At 44.9% G+C, this 9,187-nt stretch overlaps 1 long non-coding RNA gene across 3 annotated transcripts in view; it reads right to left on the bottom strand.

Annotated features, from left to right (window-relative positions):
- Positions 1-9,187, bottom strand: part of LOC107307328 — a 28,863-nt gene that overhangs the window by 9,073 nt on the left and 10,603 nt on the right. For 2 of the 3 annotated variants that reach the window (XR_001552379.2, XR_001552378.2), the window contains exons 2-3: positions 1,125-1,188; positions 209-306 (exon numbers count right to left, since the gene is read on the bottom strand). This is a non-coding gene — a long non-coding RNA (uncharacterized LOC107307328). Of the gene's footprint in view, positions 1-208; positions 307-1,124; positions 1,189-2,888; positions 2,940-9,187 lie in introns of those variants that run through there. The other variant, XR_001552380.2, reaches the window with a different exon arrangement.

Below are 9,187 nucleotides of genomic sequence, written 5' to 3' on the forward strand. Positions count from 1 at the left end.
CCATAGAACCCCATATAACCTTAGTGGGGCCGTTCCCATGCACTACAATGGGGCTGGTCCCATACAGAACATTACGGACCCCATAGAACCCCATATCACCCCATAGGGAACCATAGAGACCCATAGAGACCCATAGAGACCCCATAACCCCATATCACCCCATAGGGACCCATATCACCCCATATCACCCCATAGAACCCCATATAACCTTAGTGGGGCCGTTCCCATGCACTACAATGGGGCTGGTCCCATACAGAACATTACGGACCCTCGGTCGCCCCCCTTCGAAATGGAGCTTCACTTCGTCTATGGGGGGGATTAATTAATTAACGTTAATTAACGTAATTAACAACACATGGTAATTAACCCAGCTGTCAATCAACCCCACCCCTCATTAATTAACAGCCATTAATTAACTCAATTAACACCCACTGCTTAATTAATTAACCCATCAATCAAAGACCCCCCCTCCCGTTAATTAATAGTCATTAATTAAACCCAATTAACAAACCCTGGTTAATTAATTAACAAGACAATCAACCACCCCCCCTCCCACTTAATTTATAGTCATTACTTAAGCACAATTAACAAGCCTTGGTTAATTAATTAACACGACAATCAAAGACCCCCCGCTAATTAACATAATTAACACCTAATTAGCATAATTAGCACTAATTAACACCCCAATTAACAGAATTAACAATAAACAACCCCCTGATTAACATAATCACCATAATTAACCCCTAATTAGCCTAATTAGCACTAATTAACCCCCTAATTAGCATAATTAACACTAATCAATCCCCCAATTAACATAATTAGCACTAATTAACCCCCGTAAGTAGTAGAACTTGCACTAATTAAGCCCCAATTAACATAATTAACACTAATTAACCCCCCAGTTAACATAATTAGCGCTAATTAACCCAGGTAATTAGCATGATTAACACTAATTAATGCCCAGCTAACATAATCAGCACTAATTAACCCCCTAATTAACATAATTAGCACTTATTAACCCCCCTAATTAGCCTCATTAGCACTAATTAACCCCCTAATTAGCATAATTAGCACTAATTAACCCCCTAATTAGCATAATTAATTAATTAATGATCTCTAATTACCGATGGCCCCATTGAGATTCTGGAAGATCTGGGAGCGATGGTCCAACGCCAAACCCAGCTCGGCCTGGGGGTCAAAGTTCAAAGGTCACACGGGGTCAAAGGTCACACGGGGTCAGAGGTCACACGGGGTCAAAGGTCACACGGGGTCAGAGGTCACAGTGGGGGTCAGAGGTCATTGGGAGGTCAGAGGTCACGGGGGGGTCAGAGGTCATATGGGTGTCAAAGGTCACGGGGTCAGGGGTCACATGGGTCAGAGGTCACAGGGGGTCAAAGGTCACGGGGGGGTCAGAGGTCACAATGAGGAATGGGGGGTCATAGGTAACATCGGGGTCAGAGGTCATATGGGTCAGAGGTCACGGGGTCAGAGGTCATATGGGTCAGAGGTCACAGTGGGGTCAGAAGTCACAGTGTGGGTCAGAGGTCATCGGAAGGTCAGAGAGCACATGGGGTCAGAGGTCAGAGGTCAGAGATCACTGGGGGGTCAGAGGTCACGGGGGATTAGAGGTCATATGAGGGTCAGAGGTCACATGGGGTCAGAGGTCATGGAGTTTAGAGGTCATAGGGTCAGAGGTCACAGGGATCAGATGCCACAAAAGGGGTCAGAGGTCATAGTGAGGGTTAGAGGTCACGGGGTCAGAGGTCACGGGGTCAGAGGTCACAGTGGGGTTAATGAGGGGTCAGAGGTCATAGGGGTCAGGGATTATACAGAGGTCACAGGAGGGTGAGAGGTCATGGGGGTCAGAGGTTACATGGGGTCAGAGGTCACAGTGGTGTCATAGGTCATAGGGTCAGAGGTCATGGGGGTCAGAGGTCACATGTGGGTCAGAGGTCGTATGGGGTCAGAGGTCATAGTAGGGTTAGGGGTTAATTGGGGGGGGTCCTATAGGGGCTATTAATTAATGGGGGCTGTTAATTAGGGGGTCTGTTAATTAGTGGGGCTGTTAATTAATTAGGGGGGCTGTCAATTAATTAATTACCCTTAACGAAGCATCCAGGTATAACAGCAACTATGGGGTTGTTAATTAGTGGGGGTCCTTAATTAATGGGGGCTGTTAATTAGGGGGTCTGTTAATTAGTGGGGGGGTTAATTAATTAGTGGGGTTGTTAATTAATTAGTGGGCTTGTTAATTAGGGTCTCATCCCCTTAACGAAGCATCCAGGTATAACAGCAACTATGGGGCTGTTAATTAGGGGGGGTCCTACAGGGGATATTAATGAGGGGGTCTGTTAATTAATTAGCATTAATTAATTAATTACCCTTAACGAAGCATTGAGGTACAGCTTGGTGTAGAACAGCTGGTTAATTGGGGGCTGTTAATTGGGGTGGTCCTATAGGGGTTATTAATTAGGGGGTCTGTTAATTAATTAGTGGGGTCTGTTAATTAATTAGTGTTAATTAATGAGTGTTAATTAATTAATTACCCTTAACGAAGCATCCTGTTAGAACTTGGTTTATTAGGGGTCCTATAGGGGACATTAATGGGGGTTCCTATAGGGGTTATTAATTAGGAGGGCTGTTTATTAATTATGGGGGGGTCTGTTAATTAATTAGGGGGGTCTGTTAATTAATTAGCGGGGCTGTTAATTAATTAATTACCCTTAACGAAGGATCGAGGTACAACTTGGTGTATTTGGGGTCCTATAGGGGGCTGTTAATTAGGGGTTCCTATAGGGGGTATTAATTAGGGGGGGGCTGTTAATTAGGGGGTCTGTTAATTAATTAGGGGGGGTCTGTTAATTAATTAGTGTTAATTAATTAATTACCCTTAACGAAGCATCGAGGTACAGCTTGGTGTATTAGGAGTCCTATAGGGGGCTGTGAATTGGGGCTGTTAATGGGGGTCCTATAGGGGCTATTAATTAGGGGGTCTGTTAATTAATTAGTGTTAATTAATGAGTGTTAATTAATTAATTACCCTTAACGAAGCATCCAGGTACAACTTGGTGTAGAACAGCTGGTTAATTGGGGGCTGTTAATTGGGGGGGAAAAAGAGAGAGATTCTAGCACTCCCATCCACGCTGTTCTATACACCAAGCTGTACCGGGTCGATGCTTTCGTTCGTTAAGGGTAATTAACTCATCTACCCTGCTGTCACAAATTTAAATTTAACTACACTCATGTAATTAAACCAGAGACCCCCCCACCAAATTTAATTAACAGACCCCCCTCAATTAATATACCCATATAGGAACCCCCCCAATTAACAGCCCCCCTAATTAAACAGCCCCCTAATTAACAAGACCGACTTAATTAACAGGCCCCCCCCTAATTAAATACCCCTATAGGAAACCCCCCAATTAACAGAGATACGTCCCCCTAATTAATTTAACCTCCCCTCTAATTTTTAACAGACCCCCCTAATTAACAGACCCCATTAAAATTAATAGCCCTCCTAAAGATTAGGACCCCCCCTAATTAACAGCCCCCAAGTTAACCAGCTGGTTTTTTCTCTACAACCAAGCCCCGTTTTAAAATCCATTGGAGTTGCTTTGTCGTTTAAGGGTAATTAACTTCCATAACGCTAATTTAAATTAATTAAACCAGACCACCACCCCTTGTTCATTTAATTAACAGATCCCCCCCTAATTGTAATAACGCCCTAATAGGACCCCAAATTAACCAGCCCCCCCCCTATAGGAGACCCCATATACTCCCAAGTTGTACCTGGAATGCTCGTTTAAGGGTAAAATATTTAATTTAATTTAACACTCATTAATTAACTAACTAAATGTAATTAACAAGCCCCCTAATTAACAGATCCCCCCTAATTATAATAGCCCCTATAGGACCCCCCCCCCAAATTAAACGGCCCCCCCCATTTTAACCAGCCTTGTTGTTCTTACACCAAGCTGTACCCTCTGATTGCTTTCGTTAAGGGGTAATTAACTAATTAACGCTAAATTATATTAATTAAGCAGACCCAACTAAATTTTATATTTAACAGGCCCCTCCCCTCATTAATTTAACAGGCCCCCCCCGTAATTTAATTAATACCCCCTCAAATGAAACCCCCAAGTTAACTAGCTCCCCCTATTGGACCCCCTCCTCCATTAAGACCAACGCCCCAATTAAGCAGCCTCCCTAAATTTAACGATCCCCCCCCTAATTCAATCATCCCCACTAATTAAACAGTCCCCCCTAATTAACTAAGGCCTTCCTACAATTAATACCCCATAATAGGACCCCCCCCCCCCAATTATACAGTCCCTCAATTAACCCCACGCTGTTTCCTGACCAACCAAGCTCGTACCTTTGATGCCTTCGTTAAGGGTAATTTTTTAAACTAATTAACGCCTCCGATGCTCTAAATTTAATTAATCAGACCCCCCTCCATTTAATTAACAGGCCCCCCCTCAAATTTAATTAACAGACCCCCCTTAATTAATAAGCCCCTAATAGAAACCACCAATAATACAGCCTCCCTTATAGGACAACCTCCCCCCTAATTTAAACAAAGCCCCCAATGAACCAGCCCCTAATTAAACAATCCCCACACTTAATTAACAGACCCTAATTTTAAGACCAGACCCCCCTAATTTAATTAGCCCCTATATGGACCCCACCCTAATTAACAGTCCAGCCCTCCAATTAACCGGCCCCCCTCCATCCCAGCTTTTGTTCCTTACAGCCAAAGCCTTGTTTTACCTCGGATGCTTCCGGTTTATAGGGTAATGTAACTAAAATTAACTACCTCAGTTAATTAATTTAAACAGACCCCCTCATTAATTAAGCAGGCCTCCCCTCGCAATTTAATTAACAGGGCCCCCTCCTAATTACATTATAATACCCCCTTATAGGAACCCCCCATTAACAGCCCCGCTATTGGACCCCCCCCCAAATTAAACAGCCCCCCCTAAGTTAACAGCCCCCCCCTAAATTGTAAATACCCCCTAAGGAAAACCCCCAATGTTAACACAACCCCCTAAATTATACATTCCCCCCTAATTAAATCAGCCCCCATTAAATTAATGTTCTCCCCTAAGGATCCCCCCAAACCTAATTAAAAAGCCCCAAGCTAAAATCAGCCCCCCTCCTGATAGGGACACCCCCCCCCCCCCCCTCCCCCCCAAATTAAAACGACGCCCCTCCCCCCTAAATTAACTAACCCCGCCGTCTAAATTTAACAGCCCCCAATTAACAGCCCCTATACTAAAACATCCCCACTAATTTAACTAGACCCCCACTTAATGTAACAGACCCCACTAAAGTTTAATTTAGCAGACCTCCCCTAATTTAATTAAACCCCTATAGGAACCCCCAATTAAACCAGCCCCCAATTAACCCAGCTTGTTCCGTAACACCGAAAAGTGTTAACCTCGAATTGTTCCTTAAGGGTATTTAGCTTAAATTAAACGCTAAGTTAATTATTAACAGACCCCACTAAATGTAATTATCCCCTTATTAGGACCCCCAATTAACAGCCCCCCCATAATAAACACCCCCTCCCCCCTATTAAACTACGCCCAAGGTAACAGCCCCCTTATATAGGACATCCCCCCCCCCCTAATTAACAGCCCCCAATTAACAGCCCCCTAATTAACATCCCCCACTTTAATTAAACAGACCCCCCCGAATTTAACAGACCCCCCTAAAATTAATACCCCTATAGGAACCCATTAAAATTTATCCCCCCTATAGGACCTCCCATTATAAAAATCAGCCCCCCATCCCAGCTGTTTCCTACACCAAGCGTGTTTACCCTCGATTGCTTTCGTTTAAGGGTAATTAAATTAATTAACAGAACCCCCGCCTCCCATTAATTTAACAGGCCCCCCCTAATTAAATAACCCCCCTAGTAGGAACCCCCATTAATATCCCCTATAGGACCCCCAATTTAATGTCCCCTATAGGACTCCTAATAATACTCAAAGTTTTCTTTTTAAACAGGATGCACAACTTCCGTTAAAGGGTAATTAACTTAATTAAACAGCCCACTAATTAATTAACAGACCCACTAATTTAATTAAGCCCCCCCCTAAGATAGGAACAAGCATTATATCCTCCCTATAGGACCCCCATTAACAGCTTCCCATCCAGCTTGTGTCTACACCCAAAGCTGTACCTGATTGGCTTTTCGTTTTAAGGGTAATTATAATTAATTTAAACACTTAAATTAAATTAACCAGACCCCCCTAATTAATAAACCCCTATAGGAAACCCCCATTAATGGTCCCCTATAGGAAGAACCCCCCCCAATTAACAGCCCCCAATTAAACGCAGTTTGTTCTTACACCCAAGCCTTTTGTACCTTCGATGCTTCGTTTAAGGGTAAAAATTAACTAATTAACGCTAATGTTAATACCCCCCAATAACAGCCCCCCCAAATTAACAGCCCCCCCCAATTAACAGCCCCCTTGCGGTATTCCCCCGTTCATGGCCTCCCGTGTATCGTGTTTGGTATTGATTGTGATATTTGTTTTACCCAATTAACAACCCCCTTATAGATCCCCTTTCCCAATTAAAGAGCATCTTCCCCTATAATTTAACCCCCCAACCCCAATGATAACAAGGCTCCCCTTCCCCCCTAATTTAAACAGCCCTCCCCCCCAATTAACTAGCCCCCTATAGGGCCCCCCCATAATTAACAGCCCCCCCCAATTAACAGCACCCTCTAATTAACAGACACCCCATAGGCCCTCCCCCCCAATTAAAACACAAAACCCAGATTAACAAAACCCCCATAGGCAAAAATGTCCCCCCCCCCAAAGGTTAACAGCCCCCCCGCAATTAACAGCCCCCCCTTAATTTAACAGCCCCCCCATCAATTAAACATCCCCCCTCCCCTAAAATTAACACCCCCCCATCTAATGCAGCCCCCCCCCCTAATTTAACATGCCCCCCCCTTTTAATAATCCCCCCCCCAATTAACCACCCCCCAATTAAGCCCCCCCCCCCCCAATTTATCATACCCCTAATAGGAACCCCCCCCATAATTAACACCCCAACTAATTAACAGACCCCCTAAAATTAACAGCCCCCATAGGAACCCCCCCCCCAATTTAACCAGCCCCCCCCAATTAACAGACCCCCCCCTTAATTAACAGCCCCCCCCCCCCCCCCTAATTTAATACCCCCTAATACCACTGGAACCCCCCAATTTTAAACGGCCTCCCTAAATTAATTAAACCCACCCCTAATTAACAATCCCCACTATAGGACCCCCCCCCAAATTTAACAAGTCCCCCTAATAACAAGACCGCCTAATTAACAGCCCCCCCCCTCCCCCTAATTTAATACCCCTATAGGAACCCCCAATTAAACCCCCCCTAATTTAATTAAACCCCCCCCTCTTAATTAAAACAAGACGCCCTTAATTTAAACACCCCACAAATTTAAATAATTATCCCCCTATAGGAACCCCCAATTAACAGCCCCCCCTAATTAATTAACCCCCCCCAATTAACAGTCCCTATAGGACCCCCCCCAATTAAGACCCCCACCCAATTAACATCCCCCCCCTTAATTAATTAACCCCCTATAGGAACCCCAATTAACACCCCCCAATTAAGACCCCCCCCCATTTAAGAGTCCCCATAGGACCCCCCCCATAATTAACATCCCCCTCCTAATTAAACATGCCCTGCCTTATTAACAGCCCCCCTAATTAACAGCCCCTATTAAATGACCCCCCACCCCCAAATTAACAGCACCCCCCTAAATTAACAGTAACCCCCCTATAATTAAACAACCTGCTTAATTAACAGCCCCCCCTAATTAATACCCCCTTTAATAGGAACCCCCCAAGATTAACAGCCCCCCCTAATTCAACAGCCCTCCTTTAATTAACAGACCGACCTTTAATTAAACAGCCCCCCCCCCTAATGTAAACCCCCCTAATGGAAACCCCTTAATTAACATCCCATCTAATGTTAACATCCCCACCTAAATTAACAGACCCCCTAGAATTAATAACCCTATAGGAAACCCCCATTTAACAGCCACGCCCCCCCTATAGGACCCCCCCAATGAACCAGCCCCCCAATTAAACAGCCCCCCCAATTAACAACCCCCTATAGGATCCCCTTCCCAATTAAGAATTCCTGCCCCTAAATTTAACCCCCCCTAATTTTAAACTGGCCCCCCCCCCCCCCCCCCCAAATTAACATGCCCCCCCCTAATTAACAGCCCTATATAGGACACCCCCCCAATTAACAACCCCTATAGAAACCCCCCGATAATTAACAAACCCCCCCCCTAATTAACCACCCCAATTAAAACCACCCCTATAGGACCCCCCTCCAATAACAGCCCCCAAGTTAACAGCCCCCCCCCTAATTGAAAAGCCCCCCCCATCACTTAACCCCCTCTCCTAAATTTAAACACCCCCAATTAAAGACCCCCCCCCCCCCATTTAAGAGTCTCCCATAGGACCCTCCCCCCAGTAATAATCATCCCCCCCTAATTAACAGCCCCCCTTAAATTAACACTCCCTCCCTAATTAACACCCCCCTATAAGACCCCCCCCAATTAACAGTCCCCCTCTTTAACAGCCCACCCCCCTAAATTAACACCCTATAGGAACCCCCAATTAAAAGCCCCCCACTAATTAATTAACCCCCCCTCTAATTTAATCAGACCTGCCCTAATTAAACAGCCCCCCAATTAATAATATCCCTATAGACCCAAATTAACAGCCCCCCCCCCCTTAAATTAAATTAACCCCCCCCAATTCAAACAGTGTCCCCTATAGGAAAACCCCCCCCAAATTAAAGACCCCCACCCTCAATTTAAACATCCCCCCCCTTTTAATTAATTAACCCCTATAGGAACCCCATTTAACACCCCCCAAAATTAAGGACCCCCCCATTTAAAGAGTCCCCATAGGACCCCCCCCATAATTAACATCCCCCCCCCCTAAATGAAACAGCCCCCCCTAATTAACAGCCCCCCTTAATTAACCAGCCCCTATAAACAGCCCCTATATGACCCCCCAAATAAACAGCCCCCCCCTTAAATTTAATATACCCCCCTATACGAACCCCCAATTAACAGCACCCCTAATTATACATCCCCACCTAATTAACAGCCACCCATTAATTAATGTCCCCTATAGGAACCCCTC

Source organism: Coturnix japonica, unplaced genomic scaffold, assembly GCF_001577835.2.
Source record: "Coturnix japonica isolate 7356 unplaced genomic scaffold, Coturnix japonica 2.1 chrUnrandom547, whole genome shotgun sequence".
NCBI lineage: Eukaryota > Metazoa > Chordata > Aves > Galliformes > Phasianidae > Coturnix > Coturnix japonica.